This window comes from Solea solea, chromosome 13 (genome assembly GCF_958295425.1).
Source record: "Solea solea chromosome 13, fSolSol10.1, whole genome shotgun sequence".
Classification (NCBI taxonomy): Eukaryota; Metazoa; Chordata; class Actinopteri; order Pleuronectiformes; family Soleidae; genus Solea; species Solea solea.
Window position 1 is genome coordinate 9103430 of NC_081146.1, and position 10693 is coordinate 9114122.

Consider the following 10693-nt stretch of genomic DNA (forward strand, 5'->3'; position numbering starts at 1 on the left):
TAGCAGAGAGCCCATTCATTGCGACGGCCCAACTATTTTAGCGCTGTGATTGTGAGCCAGCCAAGCCAAATATAGTCGTAGACAGGTATTTTTAGCCGCAAACCGTGTCCCCGTTTTCATTCGTAAAGGCAACCCGAGACACGCGGACACGTGAAAGCAGCCACGGCTCCACAATCAGCACATTCACTGTCAACATGTTGCTTTAGCAGAGGATAGTTTTTTTTATTGTCAGCTGATGAGAAACGTAACAGCAGGAGCCCGTTCCACAGTAGCATCAGTCTCACTGTCACACTGCCACGGACGTCCCGCCCCGTCTCTGTCCGTGGAGAAGGCTGGAGAAGTGGGGGAGTTTAAAAAACAAAAACATCGCTTCTTCGGGCAGACACATGATGCAACAGGTTTGTGGAGTGTGACGGTGGCTTCGCTTCTCTCACCGGCTGCGCGCACAGACCTGAGTCGCCTCAAAGCCGAGGCGACCGAGCCGATGGCAAGAGAAACAAATAACAATGTGGTCAGGCCACAAACCTGAGCTCAATGTATTCAATCATTAAACAGGACAAGTTGAGAAAGCTGAGCGTGCACGCTTGTCGCACTCATCTGCACGTCCTCCCGGGGAAATCCCTCCTCTGAGTTACACCTTGACACAGATACTCACCCAACTTCAGATAAGGAAAGCCTCTCATCTGCGCCTGTGTGTGTGTTCTTGTATTTGTCCCTTTGTGAGGACCAAGAAGCATATAAACCATACAGACTGAGGAAATTGTGGCTGGTCCTCACATCTTTAAAGGGCTTTTGGGGGGTTAAGACCTGGTTTTAAGGTTAGGGTAAGGGGTTAGGTAATGTATTATGTCCGTTAGTGTCCTCACTATGAATGAAGTGTGTGTGTATAAGGAAAGAAAGGCCTTGTTGCTCCACCAGAACACACATCCCTAATGTGCCATTTGAGGTGATATACACAGAGAACCGTGCAGCAGACTCAACATTCCAGTTGCGTTTGTTTACGTATTACATTTGTTTGTCTGAAGTGTTAATGCTGGGGGACTTTGACCATGGGGTCTCACTGTGCCAGGATTAGCTGCAGGCCACTCTGATCACATGACAGCAGAGTCTGCCAGAGGCTCAGGGCACCCCTGTGCCTATAAGTTCATTAACAATTAACTTAACATTTCCTCTTTATTTCATTTATTTTAACACACTTCATTCCTCCTTAAACAGGTGCTCGACGTACAGGTTCTTCATCTTAAGTGAGCACTGGTGAGATGCACAGGTCATGGTGCATATTCTGGTCCATCACTTGAGTTAAGGTTAGTTAGGTACCTTATACAAGGGATACTTGAGTAAAAGTACAAGTATCTTACCAGAAAATTACTTTGGTAGAAGTTGAGGTCACTTTTTATAATCTTACTTAAGTAAAAGTCTTAAAGTACATGTCATTTACTGTACTACAGTATAGTAAAATAGTAAAAAAGTGAAGGCTTGAGCCCTGGTAGCTCAGTGGTAGGGCAAGTTGTCTTTCAATTGGAAGATTGTAGGTTCAATTCCTGGCTCTACTAGTCTATATGTGTCCTTGAGCAAGACACTTAACCCCATGTTGCAAACTATAGTGTAAAGCAGCTCATCAAGTCTAGAAAAGCTCTATATAAATACAGACTATTACCAACTCTTCTTCTTCTGCTTTTATTTGGTTGTAAGGAGTAACAAAAATAGTTAGAGGAAATGTAGTGGAGTAAAAGTAAACTTTACTAAACTTACAAAGTATTTGTACTTTGTTACTTTGCAACACTGCTTTCACCACTATGCAGAGTTACTTAGTGATTTCCATGTATCCTCTTTGGATAAAATCTAAAAAAAGAGGATACGTAATATTATACTGACCCAATTCAACCCCTTTTTTTTATTAATTCCCCGCCCCCTGGGTTAAACATCCTATAGGCATGGATCACAAATGTTATATTCTTGCTCACATCTGGGTCATCAGGTGTAATGCAGTAATGTCTCAAAGGATCATTTTTCTATGGGGGTGTTGTCTTTCATATTTATGTTTCATTCATTAATTCATTTATCTTCTAATGCTTTATCCTCCACATGAGAGTCACAGGGGGTGGTGGTGCCAATCCCAGCTGACATAGGGCGAAAGGCGGGGTTCATCCTGGACAGGTCACCAGTCCATCACAGGGTTATCAGCACAACTGCTATTAGATGATTTATGTTCTCTAATATAACTCACCTCAGTTATATAGGGATAATTTGTGTCATTCATCTTTAAATCTGAGACCTTTTTTTTGGCCTTTTGTCAATAATCCTGAAACATAAATATCTGTATAACTAATTCCTATTATTTGCCTTCTCTCCTCAGTGTTTTTCACCTGTCTGTGTCCCGCTCGCTCTGGACGGCCAGGCTATCAGCCACCTCCACTGTGACCTCACCGCGGTGACGTGTAAATCCAGATTAACCGACTCTGTTATTCAGCCAGACATGGAAGTGATTAGAGATTATGACGGTGGGTGCCCTTTTAATAGAATTGGACATGTGGGTAATCAAGTGCGTCCCAAAGTTGTGTAATGTGACTCACACACATACACACACACACGGAAACACACACACCATACAAGTGTCAGAACTGACTCCCATTCATTGTGGACAGCTAAAGCTAAGACCTCATCCCTTACCTTAAACATAACCATTTAATGATTAAACACATTTCACCTCCAACTGTAAACCAGGGCCTCAGAAATTATGTTTTGCCTCATTTGGTCAAATGTCATGATAAACATGGATAAACACAAGTGATATGTTTTTATTTTTATATAAAAAAATATGCATAACCTTTATTTTTATACTGTTTTGGTTATTAATTAGGACATTTTCTCTCTATATTTTTACATGGTTCTCCAGTTTCTGATCACCAGCTGATATTCGTAGTACAACTTTGCACTAATGTCTGACCACTCCCCCTCTTCACATCATCAACATCCATGATTTGTTGGACACACATTCATGCCCAATACTATAACTTTACCACTGATTGAAATTATACATCTATTGATTTCAAAGTTGTTGTTACACCCTATAATGTAAAGGAACTGTTTGCAAGCATTTTATTGTTTCAGTTTGAGCCAGACAACATGAAGGCCTTGGCTAATTTGAGGAGCAAATTATAGTATCACTGCTTTCTGTTACCCAATTTTAATTCTATAAATCAAATAATTTCTCTTTGTTCTTGTTTTTGGTCTCTGTTTAAAACTAATTATACAGCTCTAAAGAAGTGCTTTGACAGGTTAAATGTCTGCTGTCGTTTGGCTTGAACTGTTAAACCTCTGCAGGCCTGTCAGCGTTGTCAGATTCATGTCAGAGGAAGTTGTGTCCTTTAAGAATGGAAGAAGTGTTTCAGCGGCTGCTGGCTCTCACAGTTGTTGTCGTGTATACAGTGGTGTAGCATCTGTAGGCTTTCTGTACAAAGCTGCTGCCTGTATGGTGGACATAATGAACCAAGACACTGAACTCTGTCTTATCACAAACCAGAAGTGAAAAGTGATTGTGTCAGTTTGAATGAGCTCTCTATGTGTACGGCCAAAGCACCAGCACTCAGCGCTCTGGTGACACTGGAGAAAAAAGGAAAGGAGAGAAAGAGAGAAACAGAGGAAGGCTTTTATCATCGTGTCACCGAATCTGCTCCAACTGTACGTCAGAGTGCAGGAGGATGTGAAGGGGAGGGCGTGCGGGCGAGAGGATTGCTGGCGCAATGGCAGGGTGCTCAATGGTGGCATTCTTCCGTTTCTGTGGGGACAAACACGCATGCATGTGCGCATACACACACACACACACACATCAGGGGATTCCCTCAAGGGAGAACCCAAGTGCAGTAATACAACCCATCACTGCCTTATCACACCAGTGCCCAAAGACAGGAGAGTGTAGAGTAGAGAAATGTTTCCGTGAACCACAGCACAGGACATGTACTGTATCACTGCAGGATCGTGCGCCTTTAGATGATGTTATCGTGATGCTGTTTACACTTTTTTTTGTTTATTTACGTGTGTGTCTGGACAGAAAGAGAGGAAGCTAATGTGCCACAGCTTGTTCATAATGTTCTGTAGTTTCCCTTGCCTGTGTGGTGGCAGATTTATCGCCTTTCTTGTTATTACCCTGCAGTGAAAATGTAACTGTGTGATTCACCACCTTGAATACATTTTGGAGTGTGTGTGTGGCTGTGTGAGTAAAACCCAGGCCGGGCTTTATTTTCTGTGTGTGAGTCTTCATCTGTATTCTTTTGTGCTTGTGTTTAGTGGACACAATGTGTACAAATGATGCATGTGCATTAAGGGGGGGAGAGTGCTTGCAGTGGCTGAGTATCAGGTGATTATTGACTTTTGACCCATGCTTTTTGATGTTACATGTTACATGTAAGACACTTGCAATGAAGCAGATTTGATCACCACAGTGAGATCCATTTTAAGCATTTTATACATGTTTGCTGTCAATTGTCCTCATGCTGTGTGACTAGAATCATCTTTTTTCATCAGTTCATTAACTTTCTTGGAGCACAAACTGCTTTAAGCACCATATAAAACCCCCAAAATATATGACCCTGTCTGTCACACACAGCAGGTGTGCGTCAGACAAGATCCAGCATGCTATATATGCCATTTCATACCTTTTTAAGACACTGATTATTTCACTGTTGCCATTCGCAGGCTGAAATCTCTCCAGATTCTGCATTTATGTATTGATATGACACTGTCAGGCTTATGATGCAACACTGTCTTCACTGATCAGTCAAACTGGCCCGACTCCTTTATAAAAACCACGACCGTGAGTGTTGTAAGTTTGTCTACACCCTCTCAGCCTGTGGTTGCAGACAAGGCAGAGTATCTCCATTATCAGCCAGTCTGCAGTTAATTGCTGGGGTGGACTAACTGTTTGGTCACACAACACAGATGCACACAATATTCAGCGTAATCTGCAGCTAGTGTTTCCATGTCAAACGAGACACTATACGGCTGCAGCAGTTCAGTCATTAAAGGGAAGATTTGCACTACAGGGTTTGGAAAGTTGACAGATGGGATTATTTATCATGCAAGCAACTCAAAGATCAAACAGACCGTGCAACAAGAATCCAAAGTGGGCGACGGTGCTCTCATGATGTGCAGCCCGACTTTGCAGAAACACAAGCAGTGCATGGTGCAGAAGTAAAGGACATGCATTCATATCCACTTTTTTTTTATTAACAGAGCAGCTACACAGAATAAAACTCTTTAAATGAAAGCCAGTGGTTCACTTGTATTTCATGTGCTCAGTCAGCAATGTAGACATTTTTGAATTTTGACATACAATAGCGTTATTGTGTATCAACTTACTGGTAGTCAAAATTGATTCAGTAGACATTTTTTGTTGTGTTTTTGGCTTTTGCACAGGACAGAGTGCTGTCTATCGACGTCTGCCCATATACCAGTTGGAAGGCATATAGCCACTGATCTGTCATATCAGGGTGCTAGAAACAACATATTGCAACACGACTGAAGCTACTGAGTTTACAACTTAACTACCAGTGGTGAACTTAAGAGTGTGGGCGTAATTTGTAATATAGTGTGTGGAAATATGTGAACAGTGGGCGTATGAGTCACCCTCGTGTGGGCAGTTGTTTAAAGATGATTTTCTAGACGACGCCAGAAACATGAACATGTATGTGTGTGTATGTGCCAGTTTGTGTCATGTATGTTGCAGCACTTGCCCCTCAGAGTGTTTACATCCAGATTTGAGGCATCGAACAGTTAGACTCTCCGCTGATATTAGAGCCGTAAGCGTCCACTTGAAAATGCATGGTGTGGAGTGGAGTAAGTGATGGAGGAGGAACCAAATATTTGCATGGGTTATAAATAGGCTTAATGTAAAACATGGTGTTTAGGGCCAAGAATGAGAGAGTCCGTTTTGCATGGGTTACATTAACAGTGTGGAAATTATTAGTATTTGCAGACTTACTGACTGAATATTCATTTTGTGCTTGTTTGAAAAGACAGTTGTCGTGTATTTACGGTGCCATCTGGCAGGATGCCCTGCATATGACTGATACGTTTCACCTTTGCTCTCCTCCCACAGATTCAGTCCAGTCATCAGTGTGACAGATACTAATTGTACTTCAGGTTTATATTGTATGAAGGAATGATGACATTTTAGTCAACTGAGTCAACGTCTATGTTGCTGAGATAAACAAGTTGTTAAATATCTGCATGAGTCACAGTCGTAGGTGGAAAGCTTCCTTGTTTGGGCGATCCCCCCGCTGATACTTTTTATCTGATGTGTTTTTAGTCTCAAGTCAACTTCTAGTGGACAGTATATTTATTTAGCTTGTGCGCTTTAAAACTGTAGTGCATGACTTTTAAATATAAACAAATGTCTTTATATTCAATCCATTGTCGAATGAGTTTGCACAAAACTGACTCTGTTTCTTAGTATAGTGGTGTTTAGATCTTGTGTTGCTCAACGACATACCTATGCTGCACATACTGAAGGAATCGATTACTTTTATTTTAAGACAGACGGAGGCTAAGGTAACATGGAGTAGGTAAAGTGAGATGGCTGCAAACAGGTTTTTTTTTGCGTATGACTAAAAACACAAAGAAGCGCCCATGAAAAGTTTCAGACGTGAATTCTACTGCTCAAGACCTGGGCAGAGTAAATGCATCTTATGCCCACCTACGCCTGCTCTTCTGGTGTTTACATACAAACACTCCCTCAGTTAGAGTTAGGTCTGATAGTATTGCTTGACTGAGCCCTTTTTTCCAGATGCAGGATACAAATAATGTTACGTCATTTATATTCATGAAGTAGCCTAATGATCAACAACAACTAACATCACCTTAAGTTACATACTGTTGCTTTAGGGACACATGTATGTGAATAATAAGCCCTAGCTTCCTCATTAATAGCCTAACCCTGGATTTCCACTGGACGCGGAACGGCCGCGGAACGGCCACGGCGCGGTAGCCGTTGCAAATCGCTTCCATTCTAATCAATGTGAGCATTCCCACCGGCCGCGCTGCGGCGCGGATCAGCAGCGGCCCAGAAGCGGCTCGCCGCGCCGCAGCGCTATCGATAGGAATCAGTTCTATTTTTTCCGTTGCCGCTGCTGAACCTCGTAAATTTCAACGAAGCAGATCGCACAAGACAGGAAGTCCGACACAGTATCAAAGTAAAACACTTCCGCCCCCCTTTCAAAATAAAACACAATACGCAGGTCACAACTTCACCTCAACGTTACGTCATAACCGGTGCTCCCAGGTCAACAGTCATTTGATCCGAGGGTCTCGGAGACAATGGACGACGAGAGACTGATTATGGAAGTGGAGAAATGAAAGAAGCTGTGTTGTTGTTGTTTCCTTTATACACACAGTCTATCGCGGGATCTCGCGTCCGTTCGAGATTATCGCGCGATCTTCCGTGAATACCGCTGGCTCCAAAGGCTCCGCGCCGCTTCCGTAACGCGCCCGGTGGGGATTGACGTTTGGGAGAGGACGAAGCAGAACTGCGCCGCGGCCGTTCCGCGGCCGTTCCGCGTCCAGTGGAAATCCAGGGTAAGAGGGCTAAAAATTGGGCATCGGATTGGGATGCCTCTTTCATCCCTTCCATTGGAGGTTTTCCAGACATGTCTCAGTGATGGTGTACTTGGCACACACTAAACATGCCACACTGACCGCACATGTGACCTGACCTGGTAACATCTCAGGGTCCCCAAGGATGGGCTGCAGAAATGCTGCTGGACAGAGAGAATACACAGAGGCAGCATTACTTTACCTGCTGCCTCTGTGTATTCTCTGCTGCCTCTGTGTAATGTCTACTTACATTAAAAAGTGAAAAAATCAAATTTATTGGGTTTGGCACTGCCACAGGAGTCAGTATGTGCATGCATAAAGTCATAAACAATAACAAATGCCGAACAAACAAACCAACAGACACTAACAAAACAAAGTTATAAAAAAGCTCAGTAAACAAGTCGATAGACATTTTCTGTGTATTTATCAAATTGTTAGAAATTTAGAAATGGTCTATATTTTGTATAAATCATACTACTAATATTACTCTAATAATAATATTAATAATAAAAACAATAATAATAATAATAATATTTATTGACTGATATATTAAATCAACACATTTGCACATTAATATTGATAAACTTTGCATAGTAATTGTTTGCTTTGAACCTGACTTACTGTAATATTTTCATTTATTAACGTTATTATTCCCATAATATAACCAAGGATTAACAGTGACTTATGAGTCAGGTTTTCATTCACCTTCTGAGTATGAATGAAATGCTTAGAGTGTTGTGCAGAGAGTCTATTGTTAATGAGATTTAATAAGTTTATGCTTCGTAAACCTCAGGTATGTGCACCTTTGCTTTCATAGAACAGCAAATGGCTCGGAGGGAGGAGCTTGTCAAGTCATGCCTTTGCCTTTGGCTGCAAGTGCACGTGCCTGTGCATGTATTTGCATACTTGCATGTGCATGCTTGCAAAACACATGAGAGTTGACAGTATTTTTTTTTCCTACTTTTTCAAAGTTGACTCATTATGTGAGATGGTTTGTCATAATCTGGTTAATCCTGGAATTCCGTAAAGTTCAGGGATGATTCATGCACAAAACTGACCTTTTGGGATCAGATACCTCCATTTAGATTATTGTTTGTATTTATTTTTTCAATTGGTTGTTGCTTAAATTAGTAGTTTTTTTTTTCAAACCATGAAGTTTCTGTGAAAAACAGGTACAAATAACAACATCAAAGCAAAAAGCAAAGAAATTTAAAATTAAAATTTAGGGAAGAGTGGAAAAGAGAGGAAAGTGTTTTTCTGCAAATCTCTGATACTCATTATGTAATTTAAACATAGGATATCATTTATATGTGAATTTACAAACAAATACAAACAATTACAAAACAACACATTTATTTGACCACCACCCAAAGCCACAGCTGCCCTAAATTAACAAAATATTTTTTTATGTTTTGTTCTTTAACTTTAAATTGCATTTTATAGTCATGAATTCTCAAATTTACTGTTTTACAAAAAGATGTCAAATTATAGTTATTTACTTGCTTTTAGTGGTTGAATATGCTTGATTCATTTCTGACTTCTCAGGGAAGAAGCCCAGTGAGACGGCTTGAATTTGGGTATAAAAAGGTGAATTCAGTTTGTTACTTGCCAAGTAAATAACAATAACATTTTTAGTTTTTGGAAGATTTCTAAAATGTTTATGTTTCTCATTTAGCAGAAAAGGTGCCAACAACAGGTGTTTTTTTGGGAAAGCTCCTGCCAAGTAAAAGGCTGACGCAGAGTGATCCAAGACCAAAGTGAGCGTTTGAAAGGTGGCGACAGAAAGGGATGCAAAATGATGTCATGGTGGCTCTGTTTCTATTGGACAGGTAGGTTAACTTTATGTCTTTGTGATCTTTTGAGAGAATTAGTTGTTTTAGGCATCACGTTGCCATTTGAACAAGTATCCAAAAAAGTTAGAGTTCGTATCTATGCGTTTGCCCTGTGATGAACCTGCGACCTGAACAGGGTGAACTCCATCGTCTGCCCTATGTCAGCTGGGACTGGCTCATTGTGCAACACCATGATACCCTCTGACTATGAGTTACATAACAGGATTACATTTTATTATTTTAGTTGGCTTCCCCATGGCCTTGACCTTTTCTTCTAAAAGGTTCATGCCATATGATTCAGAGCATTTAAACTTTGACATTTAAACCTCATCTCCTTCTCACGATAGAAATGTGGTTCTCAACAATTACCTGGGGTACGGGAATCGAACGTCCATGCATCACGGCTTATCGTGGCTGCTGCGTGGGCACCAAGTAGCACTGATACGAACGCACCCATGGATGCCATTGTGATCTTCCCAGAAGCCTTTGGTGCGCAGTGAGAGGCACTCCCAGACATTTTCATGAACTACATTTCTTTGGGTAATAAAGGAGCAGCAAGTCTTCCCTTCAGATGCTCAGCCAGCTGCATACCTGAAGAGCAAGTGTTTACGCAAGCCACTCCCTATGACTAGAAGTGCTGACTTGTTGTGTGGGAGTGTAGTTCCCAAAAATGTTGACATAATTTGATGCTGATGTAACATGATTCAATAGAATTCCGGAGTAATTTCAGTTGTGGGAATATTGGAAAATCAAAAATCAGTTTGATTGTATTGTAAGTGAAAAAAAACATCTTTACGTAGTGTAAGATAAAAACAAATTTTCCACTTACATGAACAGTGTCTTCCTCCACACATAAGAAGACCACCACATAGAGATCCAACCAAACTGAGGTTAAATCACCCACCACAGGATATTTAAGTGTGTGTTGGTTTTGAGAGCAATATTACTATACGGTTAAGAAACAAGGGACAGGTTCCAATATGTGATGCAGTGGTTTGATGACCAGGTTTATTGGGTTCATTTGATCAACTCGAAAAGCCTCTCAGAGCCACGGGCGATACTACAGACCTGTTAGGACAAATTTTCACCATTCACCATTAAAAAACTTTTTTTAGTTTGCTCAGCTATTCATCTTATTGAGATTAAAGGTGTATTTTACTAACTTGAAGCAGAAATGGTGCTTTGCAGACCCTAAACACCCCAAATCCATAAAGATCATTCATCACTATACATTGAGCTGTTGCCTTATTGTAGCCTGTGTGTCCATCTGT

At 41.1% G+C, this 10693-nt stretch overlaps 1 long non-coding RNA gene across 1 annotated transcript; it reads left to right on the top strand.

Annotated features, from left to right (window-relative positions):
- LOC131471648 (uncharacterized) lies at window positions 1–9182 on the top strand. The gene is made up of 3 exons (XR_009242008.1): window positions 1–398; window positions 2357–2501; window positions 9136–9182. It is a non-coding gene; the product is annotated as an uncharacterized LOC131471648 (long non-coding RNA).
- Window positions 9183–10693: the final 1511 nt, after the last annotated feature.